The sequence below is a fragment of the Polypterus senegalus genome, chromosome 10 (genome assembly GCF_016835505.1).
Source record: "Polypterus senegalus isolate Bchr_013 chromosome 10, ASM1683550v1, whole genome shotgun sequence".
Classification (NCBI taxonomy): Eukaryota; Metazoa; Chordata; class Cladistia; order Polypteriformes; family Polypteridae; genus Polypterus; species Polypterus senegalus.
This window is the reverse complement of record NC_053163.1, coordinates 12,853,111-12,862,107: the sequence shown is the minus strand read 5'-3', so window position 1 is coordinate 12,862,107 and position 8,997 is coordinate 12,853,111.

Below are 8,997 nucleotides of genomic sequence, written 5' to 3'. Positions count from 1 at the left end.
GTGGATAACACTGATCATCTCATTACAATGGCACCTGTCAAGGGTTGGCTTATATTAGGCAGCAAGTGAACAGTCAGTTCTTGATGGTGAAGTGTTGGGAGCAGAAAAAATATCAAAGTCACTTGCCCAAGGGCCTAAATGTGAGAGCTAGATGACAGAGTCTGAGCATCTCAAAAGGAGCAGGTCTTGGGGGTTGTTCTCAGTATGCACCTACCAAAAATGGTCCAAGGTGGGTCAACCAGTGAATGAGCACTCAGGTCTCATTGATGCACGTGAGGAGTGAAAGGTAGCCTTTCTGGTCCGATCCCACAGAAGATCGACTGTAGAATAAAGTGCTGAAAAGCCTAATGCAGACCATGAAAGAAATGTATCAAAACACACAGTGCTTTGCAGTTTGTTGCGTATGAGGCTACATAGCTGCAGGTTGGTCAGAGAGCCCATGCTGACCACAGTAAACTTCAAAATGTTCTGCTAAGAAGCTATGGATCCTGGCATTCATGTGGCGGTTACTTTGACATATACCACCTACCTAAACATTGTTGTAGACCATATACACCTTCATGGCATTGGCATTCTATGATGGCAGTGGCCTCTTTCAGCAGGATAATGCACCCAGCCTTACTGCAAAAATGGTTCAGGAATGGTTTGAAGAGCATTACAAAAAGTTCAAGGTGTTGACTTAGCCTCCAAACTCAAACCGATTGAGTATGTGTGGAACGTACCAAAAAAAAAATATATGTCCAATCCATGGAGGTCTCACCTTCCAACATAGAGGACTTAAAGGATCTACTGCTAATGTCTTGTTGCCAGATATCAAAGGATACCTTCAGAAGTCTTATGGAGTTCAAGCCTTGACAGGTCAGATCTGTTCTGGCAGCATGAGGGAGACCTACTGTGCACAATATTATGCAAGTGGTTTTAATGTTGTGGCTGATTGGTGTATATTTTTACGGTACAATCATGTCTGTTAAACATTAATACCTGTGCCACCATGTTCAGAATTTTATGTTTTGTAATTAAACATAAAGTATAGGCATGGAAAAGGACGGAGATCCACTAAGGAATGAATCATTTACTGATAATGTGACATGCGGTTTGAAAAATGAGTGCTTGGGTGGACTTTCGTATGTCCTGTTTATTCTTGGTCACTAAAACAACCATGCTACTGTCCCTGATGTCTTTTATGCTCTGCAGACCAGGAAGGATGTTGCCGGAGGCCCATCGGGTTGTGAGCCAATGGTCCCCATGGTGATCATCATCTTCATTCTGGCTAAAGAGATAAAGGACAGACATGTCAGCGGTGGAGTAATCTCACAGTTCTTCCTCATGTTCTAATTAAATCTATCTCTGTAAAGATTAGCATATACTTTCACAAGTGTCAGCATGCATTAGTTAATCAACTGTTTAGGTAATGTTGTTGGCTAACACGAACAGGATTTTAGGTCATAGTGTTCTTTGCTTTAATTTCACTACTGTTGACCATTTTCATTCTGTCATTTGTCCTATCAGTGGCATTTTGGCAGTACCAGAATTTTTCTTTTTTAACGTTGTCACAAAAAGGAGACACAAAAATTGAAAAAACGTTTGGGGCAGCCACCTGTATATTGTTCCCTGGCTGCTAAAGGGTATAAGGTATGCCACTGATGTGCATAGATTGAAGTTCCATACGGAACTGATGGTATGGAGGTAAGATGGCAGCTTTAAAGGCCAGAACTGGAAATGAGGTCATCTAGGGTGGAACTGGAAGGGTCCTCCTCCATAGGCTCAGACCCGGACATGACGTCATCAAAAGGGCCAGAACCGGAAGGGTCTTCATCCATTGGTTCGAGACTGGAAGTGATGTCATCGGGGTCAGGCGGAATTACCCATGAATGGTCTGTAGGAAAGCAAAAAAAAAAAGAGTTGGTGCACTCCTTCACCCCCTGGTCTGTTGTGGAATTACTTTTGTTCAGGCCCTTCAGCTGTCTCCCAAGCGCACGTATGTGACAATGTTAACATTAACTTACCTAACTAATCATTTGTGGTCCTCTTTTCACTGCAAGTTGTCCAAGTTTGCACACCTTTCATATCACGAAAAATCAGTCAGATTTTGAGATGCTTTCCTCTAGTCTGTTGCTTGAGTAATCCTAACATCGGGTACGGTTCCTGCAGATTTACACCTTCTTTTAGAAAAGAGCTCTGGGAAAGACAAGAGGATGTTACACTTTATCATTTACACAATACCCAAAAGTACTAGAATGATAAATGGCACAATTGAATCTGCTCATATGTGCGGCAAATTATTTTACTTACATTTTCCATGTTCCTCAGCAAATGAATGGAAATGGAGCCTCATGCCTCTGAAGATCGCTTTTTTCTCTTGCTGTTTTGATAAACCTTCGTTTAGCCAGTTGCTGCTAATTTTCCTGGTCCTTCAGAGAATAAAATTTGAGGTTCATCTTCTGGTACATTTTCTTGACTGGAAAATGCTTGAACTGGAAAAACAAACATTCAATTTGGTGAGAAAAAAAAAGAAAGAAAAAAGTTATTATTATTATTTACTGCCATCAAGCCCCTTTGCTAAAATCAATGTCATATTACACGACTTATAGTCATTAGGCATGTCGGATTTACCCACCAGAGCTGCCAATCTCAAATTTAAAATGATTGATATCTGCTGTCCATGTGACATTTACCACCTGAATGCTGACATTCTGGTACAGTCGTGCTCACCTCTTTTTCTGACAACCAGTAGCATGCTACCTGGCAGAGTTGGCATTGTACAAAAGGTTAACAGCTGTGGCGAGTTCAGCAGCAATATTGGCTCTTTTATTCCATTCAGCCACAGTGTGTAAGAAACAAAACATCAGATATATGTACTCCTCTTCTGTTTGAGAGGTCTAAAGCCCATGTATTCATCATTCCTCAGTGCTGCCTTCCATACATTGTACTGTACATCCAGATCAGCATTCCTTGGTTGTCACCTCACAAGCACACAAAGCCCACACCTACAACTAAAAAGAGAAATGAAACCTTTTTGATTTAATTGGAGCGAGTTGTTAGGCTTGTCACATTAGGTCAGCTTCATGGGAGCATGCCATGACTGCCTCCGGCTGGCTAAGATTATGTAAATGAAGGTTACGACAGAAAATCACTGAAAAAGTCATTGCATTCAACCTAGCCTTAATTTAGTTTCGGGTTGTAACCATGCACACACACACAAAAGGGTAAACCAAGAGCAATGCTGGACCAGAAGAGCTAAACCCTCTGCTAAATACAGACTTGTAACAATCAGCACAACAAAAGCAATATTTTTATAGGTATGAAATTACATCAAACATATGTTGGAAACTTGGAAATAATTAATTACAAAGACAAAGCTGAGGGTTGTTATTAACATTTTTCATAATAATAATTTATATTTTTAAGGGAAGTATACTCCTTCATGCAAAAACATTGCTGCTAATTTTATTCTTTCAGTTGCTGACTGTGGGTTTCTTTTTAAAAGAAAGGGTAAATATTCTACAGTTCTAGATTGCAATCTCATTTTGAGGCTTTCACACTTGCAGTGACCAAGTGGCTCTGGTTTGACTGTAAGTAGGAATTAACTGAGAATGTAAATCTTCAGGTCTAACTGTTTGTTAGGGTGGCATGGTGGCACAGTGGTAGCACTGCTACCTTGCAGTAAGGAGTCCTGGGTTTGCTTCCCGGGTCCTCCCTGCATGGAGTTTGTATGTTCTCCCCGTGTCTGTGCAGGTTTCCTCCAGATGCTCCGGTTCTTCTCCCACAGTCCAAAGACATGCAGGTTAGGTAGATTGATGATTCTAAAATTGTCCCTAGTGTGTGGGTGGGTGTGTGTGCCCTGTGGTGGGCTGGCACCCTGCCCAGGGTTTGTTTCCTGTCTTGCGCCCTGTGTTGGATGGGATTGGCTCCAGCAGACCCCCATGACCCTGTGTTAGGATATGGTGGGTTGGAGAATGGATGGATGGATGGATGGGTTTCTGTTTGTTTTAATGTTATGCTTCTCAAGGTAAAATCATTCAGCAGTTCAGAACAGTTTCACTTTTAGGAGCTTTCGTTATCTCCCTGGAAACTTATTCAGGTGTTGAATAAGTTCACTTAAATAGGCACACTGTTGTTCATATGAAAAGGAAATTCTGTTTAATACTTTACAAAGTTAATAGGAAAATTCTGTCCTCATTACCATTCTTGTGTTTATTTTACATTGTGGTAAAGTTAGTCATGAATGTGTGCTAAAGAAAGTTGAGTCACACTAATCTCATCCACTCTGCCTTGGTTTTTAAATGTCACAAAATGTCACTGAGTGAATAATATTTATGTAGAATGTCTGTTGAGTCCACATCCCTAATTTACTGTTTGGCTCTGAATGAATCACTTAATCCAACCCTCACACAATATGTAAGTTACTTTTAATAAAAGTTTTAATCAAACAATAATATATATTCTTTACATGCATGTGGGACTGGGCCACTCGTCTGTCAGATCCAATGTCAATTAGCATTTGCACCCCCCCCCAAGGCTGTGTTTCTTTACCCCTCCTCATCTCACTTTATACAACTGACTGTACATCCATAGACAAATCTGTAAAAATCCTGAAGTTTGCAGATGACACTACTGTAGTGGGCCTCATTTCCAATAATGAAATGTCTTCCTGTCAAAGAAAGGATAGCCATCTTGTAGAATGGTGCTCTTGGAGCTCAATGCTGTTAAGGCAGTGGAAATGAGGATTGACTTCCTCCGGCAGATCACTAACTATCCACCTTTGCAAATTAATGGACAGACTGTGTCTGTGGTTCAGTCATTCAAATTCCCGGGGACTACTTTGACTAATACATTAAAAATGGGACAAGCACATCACCTTGGTCACCCAGCAGAGGTTATTATTTCTTCACCAGCTCAAGAAGCTTAGCATATCAAGGCGTATATTGTTAGATTTGTACTCAGCTATCATTTGAGAGCATTGTGACCATCTCCATTGACATTTGGTTTCCTTCTGCTTCCTTTCTTGGTTGCAGTGGGTGATTTGTTCAGTTGAGGAAATCATTGTCTGTTATAACCAAACATTAAAAGATCTGTTCATCAGTAGAGTGAAAATGAGGGCAGGAAAGATTGCAGCTGAATCCACCCACCCCAGCAGCCATCTGTTCATTAAATTCCCATCACATAGGAGGTGCAGGTTTATCGTGATCTTATCCACACACCATCTTCACAGCTTCATTCCTCATATTATTCAGATACTAAATAAACTCACATAGGGTTAATTCCTAACTGTATTTGCAATAAATAACTGGTAACTGTGCTGTTTGGTCCTTCATAAATATTTCATATTTGCTCAACTTGTGATATCTGATATCTATATAATTTTGTATAGCTTTTCTCATTCATTTGAATTAACGTATTGAAGTTTGCAAATGTTCTGTTGAAGAAATTGTTGTATTTGTACAGCGGTTTGCACAGCGTCAGGTTAATTGTGTGTTGTAATTGTGTTGTCTTGTGTTGGTATTGTCCTGTATTTCATGTTTGCCACCAAACTACAGTCAATTCTGGTATGGTTCATGTGCTAGCAATAAAGTGATTCTAATTCTGATATTTAAGTACGGGGGGCGTTCAAAACGTTTCCACACTTTTTTAAAAACTCTATTTATTAAGGATTTAAAAAACAAATGACATCACTTTTCTACATAGTCACCTACCTTTGTGATGCAATTTTCCCAGTCACATGACACGACCAATTACTACTCCTCCCACCTTCACCGTTTCCAACGAAAATATAAAAGTGTGAAAACTTTTTGAACATCCCCTGTATTTTACTACTTTATATAGGCAACACATAGTTACATGTTATTAAATGTGTTGTGCGTAGGATTGTGAGTGTGATGGATAGTGTCATTGCCTCTTGAGTTTCTCGGATGTACACTGGGCTCAGATGGCTTCTTTGTTGAGTGTTATGCTCTCCTCATGTTTATGTTGGTCATTTTCTTGAGACTCTGATCTCTTTCTACACTTAGTTTCACAATGAAACATTTTATATTGTCCCATTCTCCCAGAAGGCAGGCACTTATACACCAAATGACCACAAAACAGTGCCTCTTAGATCACACGTCATAAAGGGGTATGAAAGGCCGGTCCTCAAATATATGGTTCCTCTTGTGAAAGACCATTTGGACCCAAAAATACAGGAGTGGTAAACACAATTATCTACACAAGTGTCACAAGTTTTACTCCATTCAGTCATCCTCACTAAAGGGGTAAACTCTGAGATATACAAGTGGATGAGCCAATGGTGTCCTGGATAATGAACTCTCTGTCTGGTGGAGCCACAATATGTTAGGCTCTAAGATGATGTGATTGACACTGGAGCGCCACATGGGACAGTCATGTCATGTCACCTTCTCTGTTTACTCTGTGCACCTCACAGTATAGAAATAAGCCAAGAACTTGTCAACTGCAGACATTTTCAAAGGGGTCTTTTGTCAAGGGGGGTGAGGCAGAGTGTAGGAGTCAAGTGGAGAACTTGACCTTATTGAATTATCAGCAACTGAACATTATTACAACTAAAATGTTATTGATAATAACTGTACAATATCTGTATACTGTAAAATTTCATTACTCTCAGGGTTCAATATCCACTACTCACCGCACATGATCATCATTATTGTGCAATATTTAAATAATATGCAATAATCCAATAGTGCAATAGTTATTTATTCTTTCCATATGTATATTTTCTGCAATGTTTTTGCAACTTTTTGGACCATTTATTTATTTGTTGTGTTCTACATATATATCTGCACTGGAGGTGCTGATTTTAATCTCATTGTACATGTGTATAGTGACAATAAAAGGCATTCTATTCTATTCTAAAAGAGATTGATGACCTTTTGTCAAACCAAGGAGCTTCTACACCTAATCAATACCCAGGGTTAGGATATGGAAATAGTTCACTTCTTCATCTACGTGGAAGTCCACATCAAGAAATGCTGGATGGGTCTACTAACATTAAGGTACTATATGTGAAAGGGAAAGGACAGACTCTTTTCCTTTGGAGGCTGCTTGCCTTTAATATGTATAACGATATCCTTAACATGTCCTGTGATAGCCAGTGTGTTTTTCTACGCTGTGCTGTGCAGAGCCGGCAAAATCACTTCATAAAAGAATCAACAACCTGATAAAGAAGGCAGAGTCAGTTATTGGAAGCATTCTCAATTCACTGAAGTTTGTAGAGGAAAAGATGTTGAAGAAACAAAACTAATGGTCATGTTAAATAATGGTTTGCATTTTGTCTATCACACTATCTATGTGAAATTGTACAGCAGAAGTGTGTCAGAATGTGGCTCCTTCACATGAGGGCAATATGCCATTATGATGCCTAACTGCAACACGTTTTTGTTTTTGTCTTGAGCGAGGCCAGAAGTAGAATTTCTCTATGCAGTGTGTCATGTTTGTTATGGTGGTATAAGGAGGGGTTTGTTTATTGTAATATCTTTAAACTTCTGTAACGCCCAAATAAAGCATGAAGTATAATTATCTATTAATAAATATGCTGGTTTCCCACGCTACCCTGCTTAGTGGGGATTTTTGCACAGACTATTTTTATTTATACTTCTGCCATAGCTGTAATAAGCTGGCCTTTTTTTTTTTCCGAGACTTATTTGGAAATAAGTAAGTAAGGTCTTAAATCTTATACTGAGAGCATTTAATGTGAATTCATAACAATTAGATTTACCAGTCGATCTACATCCCTGTCCTCACTTATGGTCATGAGCTGTTCGTTAATGACCAAAAGAATGAGATCACGAGTACAAGCAATAGAAATGAGGTTTCCTTGTGTCGTGGCGAAAAATTAATCATCCGAAGGCTTTTTTACCTAAAAATAAAGGCTATTAAGACTCGAGATAGACAGACAGAGTTTTAAGGCTTTATTGCAATAAATCAACCACACGGACTCAACCCAATTCGGCCGAATGAGATTGAGCGACGATCATTACAACCATTGAAGCTTTTATAACAATTTCTTATCATTTTGGCTCATTCAATCAGCTCATTCTGCACCTGGCTTCACTGTTCATTATTCCTCTTGGTGTCAGCTCGGCTTATTCTGATTGGTCTAAGACTGGGTGGAAGGCTTCCTCTTCACCATTTTTGGGCTTTACCATGTAATTTCCTGTCTTTTCTGACCTTGCTCTAATGAGCTTCTTTGCTTTCCTCCTCTGACTCCCTTTTACTTGCTTTTACTCCCTTCTAACCAGACTTTGAGTTTCCATGGGAACCCTTATTATCTCCTTACTATTCCTATTACTGGCCCCCTTATGGAATGTGTTATCTTTCTATTCTGTTCCCATTTTCTCTAACTGGCCAAGGCTTCAAATCCATATATGGGTTTTCCTCTCTTAAGCCTTCCAAACTTTTTACAATAGTGACCAGAAGCTTAAGCTTTAATTAAAAGGAAGTATAGCATGTGCTTTCATTTGATCATTGCTTGGCATGCTTGATTTGTCTTAATTTCTACACTAAAGTTAATTGCTAATTTATTCTTATAATATTTTTGCTAATGCCTGCATTTACTAAGATTTTCTCTTCATGCATTAGGTCAGCGTGACCCTGCCTATAGTAAAAGCCTTTCTGCTGATTAAGCAACCCATCTGGTTCCAGAGGCCTCTTCTCTATGTTATCTCTTCCTAGCCTTGAATCACAGGTGTTCTCAAACTCTTATCCTGTCCAAAACTGGTCTCGTTGTATCAATTTCTTTACTTTGGAAATGTTAATGTAAGCCTATAAAATAATGCAATATAACTAATTTTTAGTTAACTATTTGCTTAACATTCTAATTTATGCTTAATCTAATGTTTTAGAAGCTTGTAATTACTTTTTATGGCTCTATATGTTAATTTTGCTATTCTCTTATGCTAATAAAAAAATTTCCTTCTACACTTGTAGGGTGGCTGGGCTGACACTCCATGATAGGGTGAGAAGCTCAGCAATTTGGGAGGATCTCAG